This window comes from Acomys minous (genome assembly GCF_964271855.1).
Source record: "Acomys minous genome assembly, chromosome: 3".
Classification (NCBI taxonomy): Eukaryota; Metazoa; Chordata; class Mammalia; order Rodentia; family Muridae; genus Acomys; species Acomys minous.
Window position 1 is genome coordinate 110,623,437 of NC_140485.1, and position 27,060 is coordinate 110,650,496.

The following is a 27,060-nucleotide window of genomic DNA, read 5'->3' on the forward strand; positions in this document are numbered from 1 at the left end:
TCAGACATCAGGCACACATGTAGTACAGGTCTCCACACATAAGAAAAACACCCATATAAATAAATTAAAAGTTAAAAATCTAAAAAGACATTTATAAACCTATTAAGTTTCTTGTGTGTTTAAAAAAAAAACATTTTCCCTTTGGTTGGGTAGGGGTGTCAACATTAATTTGTTGAGATGGTTTTTGCACTTTCTGTCTGAGAGCCACTTTCTGTTTGTCACCCTGAAATGGCTTTCTTGTCACAAGAAGAAAATCACCTTTGTCTCCCGATTTAAGCCCTTATTGCCACATTACCAGGATTGCCTAGCCCTGCCCTCAGGTGATTACATTGGAGTGACTTTGTGTCATCTTTCCTTGTGATCCCTGTTTATTCACTAGGATCCCACATGCACCTACCAACACAAAAGGAATAAGAATCCTTAGCTGTAACTCTGCTATCTCATTGGGACAGCAAAACAAATAAGGCAATAAACCCTTTAACATATATGCCACACCCTTTAACATATATGCCACCAGAAGGCACGGAGCCTAGGAATGTCACTGCATATGAAACCAGGACACGTGGCCTATAGTAAAAGCATCACTACTTATTAACTGTGTGGGTAGAGTCATGTCACTTGGGTTGTCTGAAGCTTGGTTTCCTCTTGTACCTTCAAAGCACAGGCAGCTGTGCATTAAGCCACTATTCCCATGTGGGAAAGTCCTCCGACTCTTCTGTTTAGGTTGATTTTCTGGAGAAGTGCTCATCCTCTGCGGGTTTGATTACTGACTCATTTCCTTACTCTTGTGCTGTCAGTAGATTTACCATAAATGCTTCCTGAGAGGCTCTCTTGAAGAGATTCAGGCCCATGTTAAGTTCATCCCAATAAAAATAGAAGCACGAGACGCAGCAGCTGTAGTACCTCTTAAATCTCTTCAAATAACATCGAGCGATTAAGTGCCGGCCACTGTACAGATAGCGCCCACAAAACCAGCAGCAGGGCCCTCTCAGAACATGATAACTCCAAGTGGCTGTCGGGCCTTGGTCATTTCCAGTAGTTCAGGGGATGTCGCCTTATCTACTGAGAATTCTAAAAGTTCCCTGGGGAAAACGAATCATATACTCTCTCACCAGGACAACAAAATCCACTAAACAAAACCAAACAAATAGGCCGGTGACCTCCTGTCATCTGAATGGGTTGGAGGACCCTCTTCCCTCTTCTGTCTGTCAGGTGCAGAGTAACGTGCTGATAAAGCGGTAATTTAGAAAGTGAACCCGTTGGTTTATTTTCTTGCACCTCTTAAGTAAGTGATTAGCTTTATTTTTTCGTGTTTTCTTAATTTTTATTAATTCATTCATATTACATCTCAATTGTTATCTCATCCCTTGTATCCTCCCATTCCTCCCTCCCTCCTGCTTTCAAGTGATTAGCTTTAAAAGACACGAACAAAGAATTGATTTAATTCCAATGTGCTGTTTTCTGTATTTGTTTTTATTTATGCATATTTAAATATATACATGCATATTCACATATATTTTTAAATTCTTTAAGGACAGTCTGAAAACCAACTTACCTCTCCCTCTGTAGTAATTCCTTTTATTTAAGGAAGCTACCAGTGAAGAATTACAGAAAGTATATTGTTTATGAGACTAAACTCAGAGGGAAGCCTCTTCGTCAAACCTTAACAGCTGTTCACTGTGGAAATATATTTCCCTTTTTCTTAAAGCTAGATTGCGCACATCTATTTGTCAGTGACCAGTGTGACCAGTGTGACAACTATTTAAGGTGCCAAGTGTCTTTTATAAACACTTCCTTAGATAAGTAGGGTTTTCACACTCTTTCCCCAAGGGCCAAGTTGGCACACGTGGGTTTCAGCTGTATTCCCACAGAGCAGTAGCTCTAAATCCCCAGGGCAAAATATGTGCCACTCACTTCCCAGACTTAGCCCTGCTCTCTCCGAAGGCTGGACCCAAAGAATCCCGTGGAGAGGTTCAGCATGGCATTAGTCACTAGGTAAGCCTGTGAATGCCAAAGACTGCACATCACAGGCCCCACAAGCAAGAGGAGCAGATTGACTTTCCTTTAAAACCACATGGCTGGCCATTTGGCTTAATTCAAGATACTTTGGACATTCTGTCTCAAGCATTTTTTTTTCTATTGGAGGTCTCTCTCCCACAGCTCACCGCTCCCATTTACTGTGTTACAGAAAAGCATATCTTCCCTCCCCTCTGGGAAAGGCTCTGATATTGTGGTGTGTGTGGTTGTATCATACCATTGTGTTTCTGACAGAAAAAAATAGAAAAGAAGATGCCTGGCTGGGAGATGTGTTGAAAGAAGCAAAATGGTGCCCAGAGAGGAAGGCAAAGCAATGAGGAGGTGGAGTGAGTCAGCCCACTAGAAGTCCTGAGTTGATCTGTGAGGATTCGCTATACCTGGGGTCCTGTGTTAATTTCTCAGACTCACGTTGCATTGGCTGAGTATATACTGAGAATGCCTTTCTAGAAAGACAAATTTGAAATAGTTATCAAGGGGATAAAGAACATCTGCATATTTAGCAATAATAGTTATAATTGTAGAGCTTTATCCCAAAATAATAATGAATACATTTTAGCCCAAAGATGTTCATGAGGATAATAGTTATAATAGTAAAAGTATTAGAACAACTCAAATATATTTGTCATAGGGAACAGATGCCATGGAAATGAACTTATGCAGTAAAAGTGACTAAACCAGTTCATGAAATATGTTAATACTGTGATCTCAAGCATATAAAACACATGTGTATAGATAAGGGAATTTTAATAATGGTTGTTCATGGACACTGGTTGTATCTCTTTATTTCCTTTTATATTTTTAAAATTTCCCAAAATGATCATTTATTAGTTTTATATACAGTAAAACATGATATAAAAAATTCATCCGAGAGCAAGTGTTTGTGTCAAAGTTATAAACCTAAAATACAGGTGTCCTCTGAGGGGGCCAACTATAGCTGGACAGCAAATTCCCAGAGGATAACTGAAGAGCTCTCAGACCCTCTCTTATGTATGGGTCCTTTCTGTTCATAGACTGTAAGTCTATATAAAACATCAGCCATATAGTATGACATCTGGCACCAGGTGTATGATTTTTGGATTAATGTTGTAGCTCACTGTGAACAAATCTGAAATAAAAAACCAATTTGCAGGAGGATCAATATTAGGAAATATTTCTAGGCTTTTCTCTTAGAACTAGATAAGGGGGGAAATGTTTAAGAAATCAAGAGGGCATCTAGATTAGGTCCTTCTGGGCTCAAATGTACAGGTAGCAGTTTTACTCTTTGCTAGATGTGGGTGTGGGCTCTGTCAGGTTTTGTTCATTCCTAAGGTGAGTCTGTGTCCTGCGTTTTGAATATATCTGTCCTATGCAGAGCGCAGGTCTGGCCTCATGGTCCTTTCTCTACTTGGCATGCGTCTCTTACCACTCTTTGTTCAGGGTGTTTTGTCCCATGTTAAGTAATAGTTCTTCTCTGAAAAGCTCTGCAGTTATCCCAAAGGAAGATGACCTTTTATTCCTTGGAATGCTCAGGACACACTTTTGGTGTTTTTTCCTAAAGATTGTGTATTACATTGGTAAATTTCTATGCATAAGCTCTCATCTTTGATCCCTTGTGCCAGGCCCACCTAGATATGATTTTCCCCCCATAGAAATCCGGTAGCTTGGCTTTCCCAGAGGCCCACTTCACTACTTCATGCAATTTAGATCTGATCCAATCTGTTGGCTTTCAAAAATCACAAGGAAGGTTTCAAATTTTCCTAATGAAGTACCTTTCTAGAATAAATAAACTTGGGGATGAAAAGACTGAGTATGGAGCTATCAAGTTTACTTAGGACTCTGAATCATTTATTGTCCTTATGGAGATGTGGAGAGCAGACTGGCCTTTAAACATGAGAATAGAACCTTAGCTCCCTGTCTGGGCACAGAGAAGGTCTTTTGGCTTGGGTAAACAGAGGATCCATCACATCTAAAGCAATCTGTATTCTTTTGTTTTTCTTTTCGAGATAAGATCTCTCCTACACCACACTGGCTTTGTATCTGAGACCTCTCTTAGCCTCTGCAGTGCTGGGATTACAGGAATTCATCTTTATGTCTGATTGACTATATTCTCTGAGATTATAGGCTTTCATCATATCTGACTGGCCATACTCACAATCAATACTATGCTCCCTAGACTTTTCAGGGCAACTAATTTCTGGATCCACTCCTCTTTCATCACAAATTTATTCCTCTTGCACAAAAGTGCCCCACCTGCAGAGTTTTTTTTTTGAAAATGTTAGAGGAATACTAAACTAGAAACTCCACAGTTGAGTGGAGAGTGGAGTCTGACTTTCACAGGAACTCTGGTGCCCCATATTTGACCATGTCCCCTGGATGGGGAGGCCTGGTGGTACTCAGAGGAAGGATAGCAGGCTACCAAGTAGAGACTTGATACCCTATGAGTATATACAGGGGGAGGAGGTCCCCCTCAGTCACAGTCATAGGGGAGGGGAGTAAGGGGAAAATGGGAGGGAGGGAGGAATGGGAGGATACAAGGGATGGGATAACAATTGAGATGTAATATGAATACATTAATAAAAAATATTTTTTTAAAAAGAAAATTCACTCTTTGCAACAAGAGTCTATTTCCCCTAAGTATATAATCTGTGAATCTTAGATAAAATACCCCCCCCAAGCACTAATCTTTAGTGGTTCTAAGATGGGTGACTTGGATTGTACGTCCCAAGGCTGTACCTCGCCTTTCTGTTGCTGGTGTTCTGAATCCATCATGAAGGATTATAAGAAGAATAACATATCCTGGAGTCTCGCTTTGAGGGTAAGATGAGCTAATGTCACCTGCCCAACATAGAGCTTGGTGTAGATAGAGCAAGCAGTCAGGCACAGGACCAGGAAGTTGGTTGGACAGCTTGAGTTCTTAAAGCACTTTGTAGAGTCAGCTCATTCTAGCAAGTCAGTGGAATGACCTCTGTAGAGCATGGCCGTCTTTGGAGGGAGGAAGAGTGTGCACAATCTGGAGACCTGTGTCTCGCAGTGAACTTGATTTGTACATAGCATTAGTCAAGGGACGCAAGGGCTTTAAACAAGATCCCAGATGCCAGTGAGACGGAGTGCTGTGTGAGCAGAGACAGACTTTAACTCTCTCAGCAGACAGACAAAGGATGGGATGGATCTGCCTAAGAAAGTACATCCTGCAACCTTGATAGCCCAGGACAACACCCGCCCAGCAATGTTGCTGTTTATACAAATAAACGGGAGAACTCGGTGGTAGAGAACAGCCTAGCTCTCTGACGGAATTGCCGCCCCGGCTACATGAATGTGCTGCTATGCTATAGAAATGGAGGTGCAACCTTGCCCAGACACTGAAAACTAGCTTTTGTTGTATGAAGAATGAAAGCAACTTATAATTTGTTTTGTTTGTCTAATATAGGTATTACGGCTAAACTATTTTCATAGTTCATGGAGTTCTTTCTTGTTTTCCTTTCTTGGCTCTCTTGCTGCCTATCAGTTTTATTGCTTTTGTCATTCTTTGTTTGCCACTTCCTATCTCTTGTTCATTTACATTTCAGTCCGTTAATCTTTTGGCCAAGCATTTCTCCTGCAATTATTTTAAAATTCACATCTTAAAAGATGGTTTACTTGAGTTTTAACTTTATCTGTATCTTCATGTGCAGTTCTTTGTAGCTCACCTTCTCTTTGTATTTAGTGTTTCCTACAGTGGGGTTTCCTTGAATATCTGCTGAACCAAGATTGTCCATCCATTCTTGTATGTCATGAACTAAAATGATGTAAGCCACATGCCTCCCAGGTGGCTAACAACAGAAAAAGTTAGGTTGTTCCTGGAGGGTTCCTCAAAATAATCTGAACCTTGAAATCTTTATCTTGAGTCCCCCAGCTTCTGTGGCGCAGAGTACCACTCTTTCTAGGAAGTGTGGAATTAGACCGCACTGTGACCTCAGGGCCACAGGGTGGGGATTTCACTCTTCATTGCTCTGTTGAAGGTTTTTCATGTTAAGTATCCTTCTCCGGCTTCTTCTATCCTGCCTTCCTCTCCCCCACCCCAGCAACCCTTCCTGTCTCACTGTTTTCCCTTCTCCTTCTAACCTTAGTTTGTAGTGTCATATGAGTTGCTTAAACAATTAGATATGTTGACATTTAAAAATCAAGATTTCTCTCTTCTCTGCAATACACACATACACACATATTCTGACTTCCAGTTTCTTGTGAAAGCTCAGGAGACACTGTAACATTGCCCCGCACAGCAGCAGCAGCGTTCAGGAGAAATCATCCTGTTAGGATGCTATGATCCATGCTATTTCCCAAGGGCCCCACTACTTCCTTCTGCAGGGTACCTGTCTATTTTATACTTTACACTATCTGCCTGGCCTTTAGGCATTGCGGTTTTTCACCTCTGAACCTGTGACCCTGTCTATGGAACTCCATGTTCTTCTGTTAGCACCAGCCTTTGTGTTTTCTCCCTGGCACCTGGGCTGTAGGCATGCGGTAGTGACCCCTTCTCACTTCATTCCTCTAGTCTCTAGAGCATCCCATTGACTCTAGTGCTTCACGAGACTGTGCCCTTCCCCTGTTCCTCAGCTGGGTTTTGGTGGGTCCAGCTCTGGTTACCTCTCCCTTCTCAAGATTTAAAGAAAGAAGTTCAGATACCATATAACCCCAGAGTCCTGTGGTAGTTATCTGGCTAAGCGAAGCACTCTGGAGATATTAAGTATGACCCAAGCAGTTGAGCTTTTTTTTCATGAAGAGCCCATGAAGAAAGTGTGTGTGTGCGTATGCATGTGTGTGTGCGCGCGCGCATTCTTCAGATACAACATAGCACTTATACTTTGTTTAATTTCTTCAGCACATATGCTATTTTAGTAGAAGGAGAATCTAATAAGGAGAGCACTGGCTATTTTCTGGAGGGCTCTGTAAACTCACTGAGCATGGTGTGGGTCACCACCAAAGAACTGAGATATATCTGTGTCTGTATGTATTAGAGGCTATTCTGGAGAGAGCCTCCAGTGTTTAAAAAAAAAATCACGTAAATAAGGGCTAAGAAATCTGAGACGAGTAAGCTTGTAAAAGGCAGGATTAGGGAGTGTTTGAGTGTGGGTGAGGGGGCACAGGCACTGTCACAACAAGCAACTATTCATGGCAAAGAGAAGGAGAGGGTACATGACTCTGAAGACCTAAATCTGATGTAAGGGGTTAGGAATCCACCTAGGGAAAGACTTTTTAATAATTGGTTTTTTGTTTGTTTGTTTGTTTGTTTTTGTTTGTTTGTTTTTTTGTTTTGTTTTTGTTTTTTTTGGTCTTCCTATTTCACTGCTGTCCTCCTATTTACATAAAGGAGAATAATTTGAAGCTGAAATTTTCCGTCCATGGAGAACATTCTGGACCTCCAGGCAACCAAGAATAAAACGGATGACCACTTGGTGGGGGTGTTGTAGAAGGGATAGGTTCCTCTGAAGGCCTAATTATACCAGATGATGAAGGAGATTTCCCTCTATTCAGAGACTGAGTACTTGAATCTGCCCTCCAGGAGGTTCTTGCACATTTGAAAATCAAAGTTACAGGGTGGTGAGTGTTTTTAGATACCCTAGGAGTGTATTTTACTCTTTTTTCCAGTTGTAATGATGAAATGTTAATATGAAAGTAAATCTTGGGTTTATTCACACAGGAAAGTGACCTCTCCTTACCAGATCACAGTGCTTCTATATATTACTGGAATAAATTTTACTTCTTGTTGTATAAATTAATCACACAGAGGTCATTTATCCTAAATCTCCTAAAGAATTCATCCCTAATCTTTGTCCCCAGTTTTGGGGTGAAGACCCAAACATATTTGTTTTTTTTTCTATCCTGCTAAATTCACAGTGGAAGCTATAAATACTCCCTATTGTCACTTAAAAATCATGAATATGCTAACTCTGGAAAATTCAGCTAAGAGGAGCTGCAATTAAATGATTTAGCCTCATTTCTTTCATATGGGATGAAATTGAGCTTTATTAATTTTTCTCCCCAAAGCCTTCTCTAATGTCTTCCATCTGAGCTCTGTTCATTTTCTCTCCAATCCCCGGACCACTCACTGTGTTTTGACTAGAGCTCGGTTATTTGTGAACATGTCTGTTTCCCCCACTGAGTAGCAAAGGGGACTATGTCCCGCTCATGTCGTCAATGCCTACAGCACCCGTTGTCCTTCTCTGCATGGAGCGATGCTCAATTGATGTCTGCGCTTTGACATGACTTTTTATCATAGACTCATTTGGTTACGCACTGTACGTTCAGCCCAGCCCTGACTAGGAGAGTGAGGATCAAATGTCCGCTGTAAGATTAGGGTATTCTTGACTTAGCTGTTATGGATCAGCACCGTTACATGAAAAGGTGCGGATCTCGTGGCCGTGAACATAGAGGATCATAGTGGGAAGAAGAGATGTGTAATGTGCCGCCCACATCCATGCAGTTATGTTTGTGGTCTGTGACAGCCGTGTCGGAGGGCTTACCTGTAATTGTAAAAACAGGAAATTTGGTTCTGCTTTTAGTTTTGTCACCTACTACAGTGTTGTGTTAGTGCAAACACCAGCCTTTCTGAGCTCATGTTCCTCATCCAGGGGGAGCCTTATAGCACCTGCTCACTCTAAGAATCTTTGACTTTACTAAGCTGAGAGAGAGTCCCACCCTCTATGTCATTGTCCTTTTTCTGTGGACTCCTTACAATGTGTAGTACAACTTCAGACAAGCAGCTTAACCCTTGTGTGGCTCAGCTTCCTAACTTAGAAAATGGGAGATATATCTACTCTGGAGGGTTGTGATCAGTGTTAAATAAATATGGAATGCTGAGCAGGGTCTGATGTGGGATAAGCATTGATACAACGGTAACACATTTATTTAGTTACTTTGCTCAAAATACATTAGTTCATCTCCAACTAAAATTTCAAACAGTTCTTTGACACGTGCTTGGTACAGGTAATGCATCCGATAAAGGTTTCTGGCCTACTATTTTTTAAAAAAATACTTGTTTCAAGTAGTACATATTAAATTGCATTTGTATTAGGTCACAGAATACTTCTGATCATCCACTTAGTCCACAATGTGCCACCTTTATCCCTTACTTTGTGTTGGTTTTCACATGACTAACCTTCGAGTTCTGCCTTGTCGTCTTGTGTTGTGGGAGTGTGGAGAAACGTCTCGTCCTTATGGCCACCCAGCTCATAAGTAAACAGGCAGACAAGGCCAATCACACACACAGAGGTGTTGTCTTTCCGGTATCCAGATCTCATAGTCTGATGAAAAGTGCGGTTAAGGACGGGTCATCTTTATGCACCTCACCTTGCTTAGGATATAATGTATGCTGGTGATAGAACTGAGAAGCCATCCTGTTCGCCTCAGTTCTGTGTTTGCTTAATGAAATAGATTGTGAATCTGATCTGTGATAAGCTCTCATATAGTTTCATGTGTATGAGAATGTATATCCCACTAGAGGTATGTGAGAGCAAAATGGCAAGAGAAAAGAATGATTCTTTAATCTCAGAGAATTTGCATTCCAATGGATGTGATAGTTTAAGTATTTGAGAACAAAATGTCTGTAAGATAATTATTAATTGAAGGCAAAATATTTATATATAATACCTTTTACTGTATCAATAATATTATTTAATTTAAAATTACTATATTCTTATTTATGTATATATGTGTGTGTGTGTGTGTGTGTGTGTGTGTATGAATATATGCACATGTGTGTGAGTTCCCACAGAGGACAGAAGAGAACATCAGATCCCCAGGAGCTGGAGATACAGGAAGTAGTGAGGCATCAGATGTAGGTCTTGGGAACTGAACCCAGGTCCTTAGGAAAAACAAGTGCTCTTAACTGCTTTATTATCTCTCTAGTTCCTTATTTAATCTCTTTTTTAGCTTAAAAAGAAAATAGCGTTTAGAGAGCCTAAGTAATACATCAGCAACTTGTTGACCCAGAAGTCAGCGAGGCCTTCTGACTATGACCCTGGGGTACATGTGCCGTGTCTTTTAAACAGGATAGAGTGAGACTGTGCTCTTCCAAAGGTACATTGGATGAAATGTTCTTTTTATGCTTTCCTGATTTTATTATTAATTCAAAAAGTATTTATGCTTCTCTAACATGATCCACAAATTTTCAGCTTTGAATTCTTGACAGTCATGATTTAAAGCTTTGAACATCTAATTGTGAGATGGTGGCCATCAGCATTTACCACAAGCTCTCAGCTAGCCACATAGCATCCAACACTCAAGATTTCTTCTAGAAGGAGAGAGGGATTTTTCCCTTTACATTTGGCACAACTGTGTGTGAAAACCTTAGTAGGGCCAAATAATCCAAATGAGGTAAATCGAAAGCTTTGCTCCTGTAGGAAGAAACTCCCACCACAGCATTTGCCATGAACAAGTCTGAAAAAATGACAATATTGGTCATTATTTATTATGTTTCAGGAGAAATTTTGTAATTGCTGAGCATCCAGGAAGAAGTGCTGTTTCTTGGAGTCAAGTCTACTTACATTGATACTTATAGATATTTATATTTGTTTCCCTTGGCAGACATGGACAAATACATTTTTGAAAAATACTTTGTGGAAAAACAAGACAGACTTCACTTGCAAGAAAAAAAATCTACCACAGAGTGAATAATGATAGCTTCCATGTCTGGAGACAACAGACAGGCATAAAATATAAAGGAATTATTTTATCTTGGACAAGAAAATTGCTGTTACAGCAAATTTTGACCTTGTCAGAGTCTGGACAATTCTTAAGTTTAAAACTTCTCCCCTGACAGAGTTCAGGCCACAGACGAGATAACTGATCTGAGGCTTAGCAGTATTGGCAAGGTGGTGCATTATGGGATTTAGTGATAGAGTGTTTGCTCCCTAAAGAGAGAACTACAGGAATCTTAGGAACGTGCATCAATCCCCCAGTGTAGAAGCAGTATGTCTAAGTGTATTTCAAGTAAATCCTCAACTCACCACAGAAAGCTGCAGTTCCACCACGCCTTCAAAAGGAAATTAGCCCAGGGGAGCCAGGCCAGAATGACCCTCCTGCAGACAAATCCATCCTCCAGCTCTTCATGTGACCTGGCAGCAGTCTAGTTTAGTCACTTGTAAGACACTTTCTTCTTCTTCTTCTTCTTCTTCTTCTTCTTCTTCTTCTTCTTCTTCTTCTTCTTCTTCTTCTTCTTCTTCTTCTTCTTCTTCCCTCTCATTTATCCCACTACCACACCATTGTCAGGTCCTTGATTTTTTTTTTTAGACCCCTAACAATCCATAAAGACCTGAATGTCCATTTAGACATTACTAATTGAATGAAGTCACAGTGTTTCCATAGTAACTAATGAAAATTATAATTTCTGGGTTTTTTTCTTAAAAGTTCTCAATAATAGTGATTGGTACATGTAATAGGAGTTATCTAAATAAGTAGACTGTTAGAGTGTGCCTCTGTGGCATATTTACCAAATTGCTACTTTCTTCAATCAAGAGAATAAAAGTCAATGGATTTAAGTCCAAAAAAAAAAAAACAAACAAACAAACAAACCCAAAACAAAACAAAACAAAAAAACCAAAAAACCCAGGGCTGGAAAACTAGCTCAGAGGTTCAGAACCCTTACTGCTCTTGCAGATGACCTGCATGCTTGCTTTGGTTTTCAGCATCTACACGATGGCCTAGGAACACTAATCCTGTTCCAGGGGACCCAATCACATTGTCAATACTCCATAGGCACTGGGCATGCACAGGATATTTGCCTACATACATGCAGGCAAAAAACTCATGAGCATAAAATAACATTTAAAATTCTTTTTTTTTTTCTAGACAGGGATTTTCTGTGTAGCTTTGGCTGTCCTGGATGCACTTTTAGGCCAGGTTACCCTCGAACTCACAATGACCCACTTGTCTCTGCCTCCTAAGTGCTGGGATTAAAGGTGTGCACCATCATGCCTGGCTTAAAAATCTTTTTAAAAAATTAATCATGCGTATGTTTATAAATGTGCAACATGAACAATAATCTAGTTGATATGTAGAGATTTTTGGTGTTGGCCAAAAGTGTCTTTTTTCAGTGTATGGTGGTTAACATAGAGCTCACAGCTGATCAAAGTACAAAGGGTAAGTCTCTGTAAAGTATTCAGCCATAGGTGTGACATCTATGTCCATCTGTATCACCCTAACCTCCAAAATAGGGGAGAGGAGGCAGAAAGATTGTAAGAGGCACAGATTGGAAGGAACCAAAGCCAAACAGTGTCTTCTGCCTACAACACAACTCCTGCAGTCATGAAGTTAGCAATGGTTACCTGAACATGACCCGCACAAGAGCAAACCAGTCATCATTCCGGCATAGGGGTGTGTGTATGTGTGAGTGTGTGTGTGTGGTGTGTGGTGTGTGTGTGTGTGTGAGTATGTGTGTGGTGTGGTGTGTGTGTGTGTGTGGTGTGTGGTATGTGTGGTGTATGTGTGTGTGGTATGGTGTGTGTGTGTGGTGTGTGGTGTGTGGTGTGTGTGGTGTATGTGTGTGGTGTGAGTGTGTGTGGGGTGTGTGTGTGTGTATGGTGTGTGGTGTGTGTGGTGTATGTGTGTGGTGTGTGTGTGAGTGTGTGTGTGTGTGTGGGATGTGTGCGTGGGTTGTGTGTGTGTGGTATGTGTGTGTGAGTATGTGTGTGGTATGTGTGTGAGTGTGTGTGTGTGTGGGTTGTGTGTGTGTAGTGTATGTGTGAGTATGTGTGTGTGCGTGTGTGTGTGTGTGTGTGTGTGTGTGTGTGTGAGAGAGAGAGAGAGAGAGAGAGAGAGAGAGAGAGAGAGAGAGAGAGAGAGAGAGAGAGAAGCTCCCACCTCTAACTGAGGAGCTGTGACTAATTGGTGGCATCCTAGGGAGGGAGACTCATTCTTTGAAACCAGGTCCCTGGTAGGTCAATCACATTCCAGTGGAGGCTCCCACACCCATGAGCATATAGGCAGTGCAAATTGGACTTGGTGGGTTATTTAAAAAGAAAAAAAAAAGGGCACAAAGGTGGAAGGCAGTGGGAAGGTGGAGATGTGGGTCTAGGAAGAATTAGAAAGACATGTATAGGATTGAATCTAATAAAAATATACTGTATTAAATTCTTAAAAATTAATAAAATGTTATGTAAGTGTAAATTTAATAGTCTACAGGGACTAAAGCTATGCATTTTCAATGTGTGTGTAAGGTGGCAACTTGAAAGTACACATAAGGATTGGGTGCTCTTGATCCTAGAATTAAATGCTGTTCACTTTTATCTGCTTTTACATAGTGCACATGCCTTTTGACCTGTTGTCAACAGGGCAAGGTGCCTTGATTTTATTCAGAACATTCTGTGGTCTACTATTGCTCTTTTGTCTGTTATGTGGCTTTGTTTTGGCAGAGAGGCACAGCCTGGCTCCACCCTTTGTCTACCTTGGTGCATATCTGTGATGCTGTGTTAGTGCCCAGTGGGTGACAGTATAAATTAAATGCTACAGGTTTGTAATAAAAACTATTGCCAGTTTTGCGGTGTTATGATCAATAAGCCAAGCCCTCTGTTTGACTGAAACTGATCATAGTCCTAGAATATGCTGTCTTCAGAACAGTAATGACACCATGACAGTATTTAATGACTTCCAACATAGGGAGAAAAACTTAGAACTCAGAACTTAGGGTGGGCGTGGTCAGAGAATTACAGCATAAGATCCATATGCTTTCGAGTTGGTTGTGATGTGTAGGTTGGAGAAACCCAGGTATGTTTTCGGTTAGTCCAATCCTTCAAACTATTTCTTTCAAATGTTTTCTTTCAACCAAATCTGAAACACATTTTGCCAAAACCTTTTTTCCCTTAATTTTTTAAAGCCATGTGTATTTAAAGGGACATTTAATCCATATGTTTTGGCTCATTTACACTTAACTCATCAAGATATTGTTTTTAAGAGTTACTTGAGCTCCACGAAGCCCATTTTATAAGTCTTTTCTCCCTCACTACTAGGAAGTTGTGTTTTGCTGGAAAGAGACATTGAACCCACAAAATAATTAAGTTCGGATGAAAATTGACAATGTACAAGTTTTTTTTGTTGTTGTTTTGTTTTGTTTTGTTTTTTTGTTGGCTTTTTTTTTGAGAACCACTAAACTTAACTTTGAACAGCACATTCTTCTCTTGCCATTTTTAAAGTTATTTCTAAATACTAATATGTTTTGGCTGAGATGCTATATTTGATCATCCTTTAAATCTTTATGTTAAAGTTAACAGTCTGGATGCTTGTTTCCCAAAATATCTTTTTTAGCAGAGCACATAAAATCAAAGTCAAAACATAAAAAAAAAAAAAAAAAAAGACATGCGCTGGGGACTGAGCTCCAAATTTCTGTTGAGATTGCTGTAGAGCTACATGCTCCTGATGCTCAAAGATGCCTTTTCTCTCCCTATTAACTTTTCATATCAAGTTCTGTCTGGTCTGTCCTCTGTGTTCCTAAGAGGTAGTAAGATACAGTTGATTCTCTCACTATGTCTACAACCTCAGAACTCCAGAGCCTTCATGTCTGTCTGTCTGTCTCTTTCCTATGTGTTCATGTTTCTGTGTGTGGGTATGTATGCGTGCACATGTGGAGGCCCAAGGTCAATGGTGGGTGTTTTCCTCAGTCACTCTCCATGTTCTTTGTTTTGTTTTGCTTTTGAGATAGAGAAACCTCCCGAATGTCATGGATCTGCTAGGCCTGCTGGTCGGAAAGCTCCTGGCGTCCTTTCCTTGTATTCATCCTGGCACTCAGGTGGATAAAAGAGGAGAGCTCTGAATTCGAGGCCAGCCTGGCCTTCATGGTAAATACCAGTTGGAATTAGAAAGAAAGACCCTATCTCAAAAAAAATTAAAGCTCACTTTTAAAGTAATTACTCAAGATTAATAGAGCAACATTTTTATGGCTGTCTTCTCAAGAATTTTTTTTAAAAAGTCACCAACTCTGTCTCTCAGAGATAAATGGCTAATAAGAAGCTTCCTCTGCGAACTTATTAGAAGCCTAAAGAAGTTGAAGATGATAGACCTGTGTTCTCAAATCAGATGTTTAAATTTTAGAAAAATTTCTGAAATGGGTGGGGCTGGTTTCAGTGTAGATGTCTTCAGAATCCCCAGCACTTAACTGTCGACTGACATTAGCCAGAGGGAGCTTCAAACGATGTCTGTTCTACCTGCAATGCTGAAAAAACAAATGCATGCTTTCCTAAAAGGGAAAGTGTAAAACAGATATAAAACACTTTTCCTAGAGTAAAACCCTACTCTTGGTGTTCAGACTATGAAGACCAAAGATAATTATTTACATCACGTGACTAAGCATCACACATGCCTTTATGTTTTCTATGAACTAAAAACTAAATTAGTTTTTACTTTCATCTTCTCTAATGCGAATAGATTTACAAATATTTTATTTTTTATTTTTGTAGTGCGTGTGGCTTTGTCTTCATGACTACAATCCCTATGGAGGCCAAAGACACTAGTTGACCCCGTGGAACTTGAGTAACAGGTGCTTGTGAGCCCCTGGACTTCGGTGCTGGACACCAAACTCCTGTGGCTTATTTGGGTTTCTGTTGCTCTGAGGAGACACCATGACCATGGTAAGTATTTTAAGGAAATCATTTTACTAGGACTGGCTTACAGTTCAGAGCATTAGTCCATTTGTCATCATGGCAGGAAGCATGGCAGCATGCAGCAGACATGGTGCTGGAGATGGAGCTGGGAGTTCTATGCCCAGGTCAGCAGGCAGCAGGAAGAGAGAGTGAGCCCACTGGCCTGGCTTGAGCTTCTGAGACATAAAAGCCTACTCCCCAGTGACAAATTCCCTCCAGCAAAGCCATACTTACTCCAACAAGTCCACACCTCCAAATAATGCTACTCCATATGGGCCTAGGGGGACCCTTTTCATTCAAACCACCACATCCGGTCCTCTGGAAGAGTAGCAAACACTCTTGACCAGCCATTGGACCATCTCGCTAGCCCCTCTCAAGTAGATTTTTATTCAATAGCCACCCGAACAAGAAGAAACGGAGAATGTCAAGAACTGCACCTGACTCCAAGAGATTCTGTTTAAAGAGTTCTGGGATACAGGGATGAAAGGAAAATGATTTGGTTGAGAAATGATAATTCTTTTAGTAAATATTGAGGTCCAGTGGGTGAAACTTGTAGTGATGCTTAAGATAATAAGATTATAACCAGGTCATTGTTCATGTAAAGCTTTTTTTATTTTTGTTTTTCACCCTCCCTATTCTGTGTATGTATGTTCACTTTTAAAAATTCTCTCCAGAAATTTGCTCAGATTGAAAACTTCATGAAAAACACTTGATAGGTAGACAATCCGCTATGAGTCTACTAAGTGCTCTAGAGCCATACTTTGCAAACCGATAACTTTGCAGAGCGTGGAGAGGGGAGGGGAAAGATCAGAAGTGAAATGGAGGAGTGAGGGAGGAAGAGAAAAAGAGAAAGAAAGGCTGGAGAGATGTTCCTGTCAGTAAAGTGCTTGGATGCAAGGACTTGATTTTCAACCCTAGCTGTCATGGAAAAAGCTGGATTTAGCTGGGCTTGGTGGTGCATTCTTTTCCTCATGTGAAGGTAAAGGGGAATGGATCTCTGTAAGCCCTAGGCCAGCCAGAATTCCACTGTTAAGGCCTTGTCTCAAAAAAAGGAAAGTCAAAGCTGGTGCCACTCAACTATACTCAGGGGCCAGGGGAGCATCATTGTATTGGCCTTACAGAAAAGCCATTTTATTAATGTGACTTTGTGGTTAGTTTATTATTTCAATATTACACTGCTTGTAAGATTGTAGGAAAACTTATATACTTAAGCATGTATATTTGCAAATATATAAGCTTTCTGATCTTTGATCTTAATTCCTTAAATTTTATCTACCAGAGTCTAAAATCATTAATACATCAGTTTTCACACATTTTTAGTCATCAAACCAGGCTAGTGTCCGTTCAGTTGTGCTTCCCTTTGCTGTCCTGATGCTGCTGTTTGGGTAAGTGAAAATTCAGACTTTGATAGTATGCAAGTGTTCTAGTAAATGTAGAATTACTCAAAGCTATTTTTTGAATATTTTTGTTCCATTTATTTTGTACTCAGGCTACACATATAAAGATTATGGATGCAATTTTCTTTGCTTACCATCATCAATCTTAAATTCTCCTTGAGAAGTAGCAATTTAGTTTAATTTATTAATTATATATGTTTTGATATAGACTATCTATCTATAGTACCCAATGGCTGTGCTTTAAAATGCAAATTGTATCTTGATATATTAATTAATTTGCATTTTATGTTTAGCATAGTGGTAAACCTTTAAATGAGCTCTAACAATTTCTGAAGTGATTTTCTAAGAAGTTGAGGCAGTTGATTAGTATTTTAAAATAATGGTATTTGGTTTCTTTATCCATGATCTTCATATCTCTCTGGGTTTTGTTGTCATAGATGGCATTCTTGGGTGAGTACTGGTGGGCAATAATGCCATCTGGTGTCAGCCCTTACCCAGTTATACCTCTTATTTTATCCACTAGATGTGGTATTTACATATTTTCATGAATGATACTTTATTAAGTTAAATTTTTTGTTTCTAGCTCCCAATATTAAAAAAAAACCAAATCTAAAATTTATGCAGTCTCTTTACATTATTTAGAATTTGCTTTTTAAAAATTTGTTCATATAAAACTGATAGATTATCTGCTGTTGAACTATTCTTGTGTTCCAAGGATAAACCAGGTTCTAAATTTTGGTTCTAATGCATGATTTACACAAACAAACAAAAGTGATTAGAGTTGAATTTGAGGCTATGGCTATGGCAATAATTTAAATCAATTGACAGAGTAAAACACAAGCCAACTATTTAACTAACAGGAAAACAACCAACCAAGCAAAAGGGTTTTGTCATTTTGTAGTGAATTTGTCTAAGTGTTAAGTCTGAAACACTGTGTGCCAGATTCGGGTCCACAGATTGTCCTGTTGTTGTCTGTGCTCATGTTAACTCACCAGAGAGACACAATCCTGTTCTTACCCGTGAAGGCTGGAAGCTCAGAAAAGCCAGTGTAAAAACAGGCAATGAAACCAAGAATACAAAACAACTCTCCTGTAGGCTCAGAGTATGGCATTAACAGCAGAAACAGATCATTTGGGCAAGCAGATACACAGCATTATTTAGCATCAGGGTACACATAACAAGTCATCACATAACAAGGAAAGTGCCTTCCATGTTCTGTAACTCTTTTCCCTCTCGTAGAGTGGATTATCCCACGACTCTGCCTCAACTGTTCTCACATTGCCTTACTCTTCTAAAACTGCGGGTCTAAAGCACAGATTCACTGGTTAGAGAATCTGCCACCTTTTAATCTTCCTTATCACTTTTTTTTTTTTTTTTTTGGTTTTGGTTTTTGAGACAGGGTTTCCCTGTGTAGCCTTGGCTGTCCTGGACTCGCTTTGTAGACCAGGTTAGCCTCGAACTCACAATGACCCGCCTGCCTCTGTTTCCTGAGTGCCGGGATTAAAGGCCTGTGCCACGCCACTGTGCCTGGCCCTTATCACGTTCTTAAAAGAATCAGAGTGAGGCTGGGAAGATGGCTCAGCAGGCAACTAACAGTGTTTGCCTTACAGCCTGACAATATGGCTTTGATCCCTGGGTGCTACCAACTCCCACAAGATGTCTCCGTCCTTGACACGTTCAGCATGCCACCCACACGAAGAGAAAAATCAAATTCTATAAACCCGGCCTCTATTTTGTTGTTGCTTGTGTCATGATTCGTGCCAAGCTTTTTGTAACTCACTTGTAACTTCAGTGAGTTACAAAAAGGAAGAATAAATGGTAAATGCAAGAGGGAAGAGGAGGGCTTAGGAAGATCATATTTTCATTAGTGAATGAGAGGCAGCTTTCTCAGCCTTGCTATGACACATCCCTAAGAGAGGCTTCTACCGGAAGGGGACTAACTGTTGCCTGGGCTGTGGACGTTACAGCATTTGTGTTTGATTGTGTTGGTATTAAGTTTTTTATTTCTGATGATCAGGGGACATCTGTTTTATTTTAAAATTAGTGGGTGAAGTTTTCTAAGCCTAAATATGAATCTTATGCAGCAAACTCAGTTTGCAGATAGGACTAACTAACGTTACAACATAAGAACAGTAAGAATTTTTTAAAAGTCAGAGCATTCGCCTTAGAATCCTAGCTCTGCACATTTCACTTGGAAGACATTTTGGTGAACCTATCAAAATTTGAAGTTCAGTAGCTACTTCCGTGCAGATAGTGAAGAGTACTTGAGCAGGCTGCGGTGGGGGCCAAGGTAGGCTGTGCTTCGTAAAACACTAGCAAGGTGCTGGGTGCGTAAAGACCTTCAATCCTGGCTTGTTCCTCTTTTTCTTAGGAGCCAAATGAACAGCTCTGGAAGCAGAAACAGGTTCCCGTGCAGGCTTTATGTCTTATGAAATATTTATGGCAGTTTTCATAATAGTTCTTTTTTTTTCTTTTGTTCTCATGTGTGTGTATGTGTCAGAATGTATATATATATATATATGTTCCTGTCATGTATGTGACCTGGGAGGTCCAAGGCTGGCATTGGGAGTCTTAATCACTCTCAGTCTGTACCTTTTTCATTGAGACAGACTCGCTGAGAAGGCTAGCTGGCCAGTGGTTTGCTCTGGGGAATCCCCATCTTCTGTCTTTCCAGTACTAGAATTGTATCTGGGCTGCCACATTCGGCAGCTGTTTTGTAGGTGGGAGGAGCCTATATTTTGGTCCTCATACTTGAAGGGCTGATGTTTTCACCACTGAGCCATCTCCAGCACCTGAGCCTCAGTTTTCTTAACTATGGGATGGCATGTATTATCCAATTGAAATATTTGTCCTAGAGAAATTTTTATGGCTATCCGGTGAGAAAAGAATATGAATATAGCTCTAAAACTACATGGGCTGATGCAGAAACACGAGACGGATGGTTGTTTTAAGAAGGTATTAATTTGGCACTAATGTTGTATATTTTTATTTTGGCTTAAAAACAGAGTAAGTAGATTTTTAGGAAATGATTTCTTAATATTTCCCAATAGATATCACAGTCACTTTCCTCACATTGTTCTTGCTCATTTTATTATGCCTCTGTGCAGATGGATTTCTTATGGAATGCTTTTCTGAGTATTAGCATTTGTTCTATTACAAATATAATCACGTATCACTGGAAAATCCCTTGCTTCCTAAGAAACAAGGAAGGCCTGTTGGAACCTTCTAGAAAATATATCCACATAAAGACAAAGACAAGATTGGGGTTTATTTTTAATGAAAATGACTGGAAATTTTTAGGTTTAAAGGAAAATGAATTATTTGCCAAGATTAAATAATAAACAACATTGTTAGAAGTTATTTTTTTTTAAAGACAATACCCGTCTTAAAATGCAATTTAACAAAGTAAATTTACTTGCATGGTAAATTTTCTTTTTCTTTCTATTTCACTTTTGATATCTGCAGCAGATACAGAAAATAAAGGTTACCCCTGTTCCTGTCCTTCTAACTCTCTTTGAACAATAGAATGAATTTACCAATGCAGAAGATGCACGCTAATTCATGGCCATAGATTGTTCTAAAAGAAACACTTTGCCTCTTTGTAAAATATATTAGCTCCCCACCCCAATTCAATTATATCTAAGAGTTTGAGAAATTCCAGCATGTTTCTCATAAACCTTGATTTTTATCTTCCACTTTGGAAAGTGCAATCATTCATGACATTACTTTATGTAATTAGCTGTCCTTAGTCGCACACATAAGCTTTTTGCTGGTAAGAGCCCGTGGGAGTGTTGAGAAGTGCCTGGGAGTTAGTGTCTAGGCGCTAGGATGGGGCCACGTGACTAGCCATGATCTGAGCCGCAAAACAGTTTTTCCCCCCTCCCTTCAGGATCTAGACAGAGGAAGGTTGGGGTACCAGTTACAGCAGCAAAGCGATTGAGGTAGACAGAAAGTAATTAGTTTTTAATGATCTTCTGGAAGTCACTCGGATAGATTGATTTCTGTTTTGATCTTGCTCGAATTAATAGCTCCCTTTGAGTGTCCAGTCCTACTTGAGCGTCCATTGTTTCTCCATTTCACGGTCTGGCGCTCCCACAGTTTTGGTCTTCCTTGGCCTATTGTTCCATTTTGTATGGCTCTGCCCAGTGTTTTTGTCTTCTCCAGCTTTAAACACAGTGGTGGTGTTTTCTTTTCATTTCTATAGCTGTTTCCTGTTGGGAATTCCACGGGGCTATTATCATTTCCACAGGCTAACAGCCAAATAGGTTCCTAGTGAATTCACCGCACATGAAACCAGGCCTGTTCGCTGGGAAGAACGGATTTAGCGCTGTCCGCCTTGCAACTCAGATCTCTTCTTTGCTTTTTGTGTTGGCCTGGGGTGGGGCCGTGGAGAGTCAGGGAGGTATTTAGAACCGACTTAAGTAAGGAGGTTCCGAGGAGACAGTTTTTGTGAATAAAGCTGCTGTTGGGATTAAAAAACTTTTCCTCTAAAATAAATGGCAATTTGCTGCAAGGACAGCGTGGTCCAAATTGTCACCAGCTCCTGACACTGTCCACATTCCTTTGCTCTGTCTTCCTCTTTAATAACCCCCAGAAGGTATTAAAGGCATAACATCCATTCCTTTATTCTTTTTTTTTTTTTTTTTTTTTTTTGGTCAATCAAATTATGCATGTAAGATGAGAGAAGATGAAAAAAAGTAAATCAGCCAAATTCTAACTAATCATAGAACGGTCAATCATGATTTTTTTAAAGACTGCAGGGGAAAAAAATTATGTCTTTGTAGTTTGGAGTACTTCCAGGTGGTTATAAAAATCATAATGTAAATATCTAATATGGAGATGGTCTTAGGCGACCCCTGTGGAAGGGTCATTTGACCGCAGAAGGTTGAGAGCCACAGGTTGAGAGCCACGCCCCTAGCTCTTCCCATGCTGCTTCCCAGGGCAGAGGGAGAGAGTAAAGCAGACCTGTGGAAGGTAGAAGCCAAGCTCCCAGGGGTTAGAGAATGTCGGAGTCACAGTTGGGAGGAAAGCTGAAGTGCAGAAAAAACCAAACAAAACAACAACAAACAGGAGCTTTGGGGAATTTACAGTCAGCGCTCTGTTTAGTACCAAGCAGCCACTGGAGAAAGGGCAGTTAGTTCATCTTTGTTCTGGCCGTGGCCTCTGCCTGCCAGGCCTCCAGTTTCCAGCAGTAGTGACAAGGAGGGGATTTGAGGAGAACATGCTAGATGGTGCACAAGTCAGGCACAGCCCTTCTGGGCTCCTATTCACCAGCAGCTGTTTCAGGGTTACATTTGACCCGGTCTCCTGCTTCTCGGTGTGGTTGCCCCTCTTATTTGGGCTCCACTTACAGCTCCTCCGCTATTTCCTCATTTTAGCCAAGTGTATCTTTTAAAAGTTTTGCCTATGCTCATCTTCTGATCACTTTCTAAGGTATTACATTTTTTTAAACTCAGTCCTTTACTCTCCAAAGTCCAGCATCTTGGATCTTTTCATCTGAATCTCCGCGCTAATATGTCATCTTTACATTTGTGTATAGCAGGGCAGATATACCACGTGGCTATGCGACGTGCATCTTCTTTCTTGAAATGTACAAATACACCTCGTTCAAATCCTGGAAAGCTTGGCCGATGAGGACAAGTAGCTGCTTTTTTTTCCCCCTTGAGGTAGTGATTAAGTCAGAGCTTACAAGGATAGTAAAATTGCATCATCCCAATGCCTTCGGGATAATTTTGGATTTTGACGTTTTTCCAAACTGAAGGATAGAACAATTGTTTATTGTTCATTTGAATTTTACTTCACTTCTAGCCCAGTATTTTGGAAATTTCCACTCTGCCGAGCAGAGTTTGTTTGACTCCAATAAAGACACAGCACACCCTCATCCTGAGACAGGTTTTCTGCCACCAGACTTTTCAAGTGGAAAAGAAATGGCTGACTTAGGCAGTAGGTTCAAATTTCATTGCATTGCTGTAGCAAAGCAATCTGACTGTGATTTTTTCCTTCTTCCCTTTTATTTAAGTTTAAAATTTTATTTATATATGTATGTATATGTGTGTCCACTTGTGTAAGACATTTATGTGTGTACTTGCATGCGTGTGTGTGTGTGTGTGTGTGTGTGTGTGTGTGTGTGTTTGACAGGGTGTCTCAGTGGTCTGGAACTTACTAAGTTAAGTAGGCCAAAGAACCATTTATTTATTTATGCATGCTCTTGATGTTTTTGTTTTTGTTTGTTTGTGTGTGCGTGTTTGTTTTCCAAGGAAAACCATATTCCTGGCTATCCTGGAATTCACTCTGTAGATTAAGCTGTCCTCAGACTCAGAGAGTCTCTTGCCTCTGCATCCCAAGTGCTGGGGTTGAAGGCACACACCACGTCTTTAATTAAAGACCACACCCAGTTTTCATGCCCAGTTTTTATCATATGGATCCTGGAGTTTTGAACTCAGGTTTTCATACTTACAAAGCAAGCGCTTTACTGACTGGGCTACTATCCCGTCCCTCTCATGTATGTAATGACGGAGATCACAGTAGGTACCTCAGAGAGTTGTTGTGATGTCAAAGTGACAACCCATACGTACTTGGTAAGTTCTTAGTACTACTACCTTGGGCGTTGCTAGGTTGTTTACATAATAATAACCATTGGGCATAATATCAAAGCAGTTACATTCTGTTTAGGGAGCATCAGTTACCTACTGGATATATGTGTACTAAACCACAAGGTAAAAACCGTATCTTTGATTGTAGACATGCATCTTTACATGGGTCAAAGGGTAAGGATAAGCAGACGGGGGCATTGAACTGGGCCCAGGACGGTGGGTAGGATTGGGTATGTAAACTAAAGTAGAGGTCCGGCGAAAGAGGTCTAGGGAGAAAAACCATAAGCACGGCTTTTTAAAAAGTAGGGTTTTTTTTTTTTCAGAGCTATTTTCCTGGTTATTTTCTTTCTCCTTTTGTATTTTATCAAGTCTTAGCTCAGAATAAAAAACGGTTCATAATATCATATACCTTAATCTTTCGGAGCCGGGGTTTATTGTTTGGCTTGCCGTTCATCTGTTGTTTTCTGAGTACACCACCCCTCCATGCCTGTTTCTGCCTAAATGTTTACAAGATCGTTTGTATCTTAACTGAATGGAAAGAACGTATATTCTATAGACAGTGTTAAATGTCTAAGAAAAAGCTGTGTTCTGCTCATGAGCAAACATAAACTAATGCTTTAAGGCTTTTCATTCATTCAAGGAATCATAAAATAAACATATCCGGGCTATAAAAAGGAAATATTATAGATATGCCTACACTCTCCATCATTACGGTCAACCATGCTTGATTCCTCTTTAGGAAGCAGCAACATTATTTAATTTTGTATGGATAAGTTCATATTTTTTATGGCCACAGATTATTCACAGCACCGCCTTTTTTTAATGTGTTGTGCCTGTGCATTAAAAATGTCAATTCGGTTCTGATGTGTGTCCCTCTGCGCTTCCTATTCTGTCACCTTGCGGTTATAGATCAGGTGGGAAGATGATCAGCATTATACTTCCTATGATGACTACTTCATTCTCCTTTTCCTATCTTTACACTTGGTTTCTTAATCCCTAGGAGGCAATAATAATGACTAAGTACTGGAGAGGAAATGTCATATTGAACACAGGCAGTGCTTCCAAAACGCTTTCTTCTCACAGCCATGGCCCTTAGATAGCCTTCATCTCAACTGAGAGAAAAGATGCAGAGTTAGGAATTGAGTAAGAAGAGAAACCACCCAGGAAATTAGGGGCCTCTTATAAATGCAACAAATTAAATGTGTAATCCTGACCCTCTCTCTGCAGAAGAAGTGTATTTGCTATTTTTCTCATTGTTGTTACAAATATCATGACAAAATTACTTAATGGAGGAGGGGCTTATTTTGGCTCATTGGTCCAGGGTACACTCCACTACGGTGGGCAAGTCATGTGTCAGAAATGCAAAGCGGTTGGTCTCATTCTCCCTGCTGCTAGGGAGCAGAGAGGATGAATAAGGTGCTCAGGTTGCTCTCCCCTTTCTATGTAGCCCATGGAATCATGCTGCCCACAGTAACTAAGGCTGGTCCCATCTCACTAAACCGGTCTAGATTAACTCCTCCCAGCCACACCCAGGGGCTTGTCTCCTAGGTAGCTTTAGATTCAATCCAGTGGAAGGTGTGTGTGTGTGTGTGTGTGTGTGTGTGTGTGTGTGTGTGTGTGTGTGTGTATTGGACAGGGTGTCTCAGTGGCCTGGGACTCACCAAGTAGACCAAGGAGCTTGCCTGTCTCTCTTTCCCTCCCATAGAGACTGCAAGAGTATGTATCACTGTACCTAGCTTTTGTTTTCGTTTTGATTGATTGAGTGATTTTCCTGTGTGCATGTGGTTGTTTTTCAAGACAAGTTTTGAAGGCACTTTAAACTCCCAAGAGTGTATAATATTTCATATAACAAATTGTAGAAAGGTGATATAAATTATAACCAGCAATTTACTCATTTGAACTTTGTTCTCTATCACTGGTAAACACAGCATGTTGGTTTCTCAGACTGGTTTATGGCCAGTCAGAGCACATGACTTTTACCTCTTCACCTGGCCTAGCTATTGTCCCTTCCAATGCCCATGGCACCCATGCAAGTGACTGCGAATACACACTGTGAGCCTCCATTTCCTAACTAAATGTAGGGGTGGCTGACGTGACCCACTGAATTGCATACACCCGTTGCTGAAAGCATTTTATTTTGCATGAAAGCTCCTGTATTAAGATCCCCTGGTCCTTAGATCAGTTGATGTAGCTTCAGGCTCTGGCTCTGTCCCTCCTGGGCTGGAGAGTTCAAAGCAAGTTCTCTAAGCCTTTTAAACTTGCTTCCTTCTCTATAAAATAAGGATAACGGCAGTACTTATTGCAAAACTATTTCTTAAAGCAAACATTAAAAGTGTATTTAAATCATTGAATAGAGTAGTTTATAATGGATCATCACCAAATGCAACTGGTATTCCAAAAGCTAATCTAGTCTCTTCTGTGGACGTTCTAGGCCTTGATTTGTCCAGCTTTTGTAATCCTCCTTGGCTCTACCCTGAGGCGGATATTGTCGACATCTGGGTGTCCGAACCACCCGCGGGTGTTCTATGAGAAACCGAATGAGCTGCTGGGTATGGCTCTGCTTGTAAACTGGGAAACTATGGTCATAGTAAGAGCGGAAGCAAGCAGATTGTATCAGATGACACTTCTGGCCTCAGACAACCAGAATCTGCCTTTTACTGTCAGCATCTGCACGACAGCTCCATGTTGCATACTACTACTTTGATGGTTAGGGCTGGAGTTTCTGGAGAGCGGGCACAGTTGCTGATGACCCAGAAGGCTTCGTCCACAAAGGCTGGCCAGTCAGTTTTCACTCCATCTCCTGTATCTGGTAAAGCTACTCAGCTTTAGAGTTACAGTGACTGCCGAGTGGCAGCTGACGCCAGATAGTGCAAGCTGCATCATTCTTCTGTCGCAGGTTGTTTTGGTGCGAAGATTCTTTTGGGGCTGGAGAGATGGCTCAGAGGTTAAGAGCACTGTTTGCTCCTCCAAAGGTCCTGAGTTCAATTCCCAGCAACCACATGGTGGCTCACAGCCATCTATAATGTCATCTGATGCCCTCTTCTGGCATGCAGGGTACATGTAGATAGAGCACTGTATACATAATAATAAATAAAATCTTTTTTTTTTATTAAAAGATTCTTTCTTCCTGTTTTGTGCTTATAGGATCAACTCACTGGGCATCTGGCCTTTGTTAGAACTTCCTGCGCGGCATTTAGTACTGATCTAATAACCAGGCTCTGAAGGATGCCTCAACCCTCATAGTTACAGACAACCAGACAGATTCCCAGTAGCTCCAATAATCCCTAGGGAGCTGGGACACCAACCCCTATTGCTCTTGAATGGAACATGGGCTCTTCTCATTCATTACCTTAATATGCTGGTTATATTATTCCTTTAGAAGAAGTGTAGAGAAAGGGCACAGGAGGTTTGCCCTCAATCTAGGTCAGCATTGCCTTAACAAATACA

The 27,060-nt window shown here is 40.5% G+C and overlaps 1 protein-coding gene across 1 annotated transcript in view; it reads left to right on the forward strand.

Annotated features, from left to right (window-relative positions):
- Window positions 1–15,596, forward strand: part of TRMT11 (tRNA methyltransferase 11 homolog) — a 144,176-nt gene extending 128,580 nt beyond the window's left edge. The window contains exons 14-15 of the transcript XR_014777890.1: window positions 14,687–14,822; window positions 15,441–15,596. The gene's annotated coding sequence lies outside the window, so the exon portion shown is untranslated. The remainder of the gene's footprint in view (window positions 1–14,686; window positions 14,823–15,440) is intronic.
- The last annotated feature ends 11,464 nt before the right edge of the window (window positions 15,597–27,060 follow it).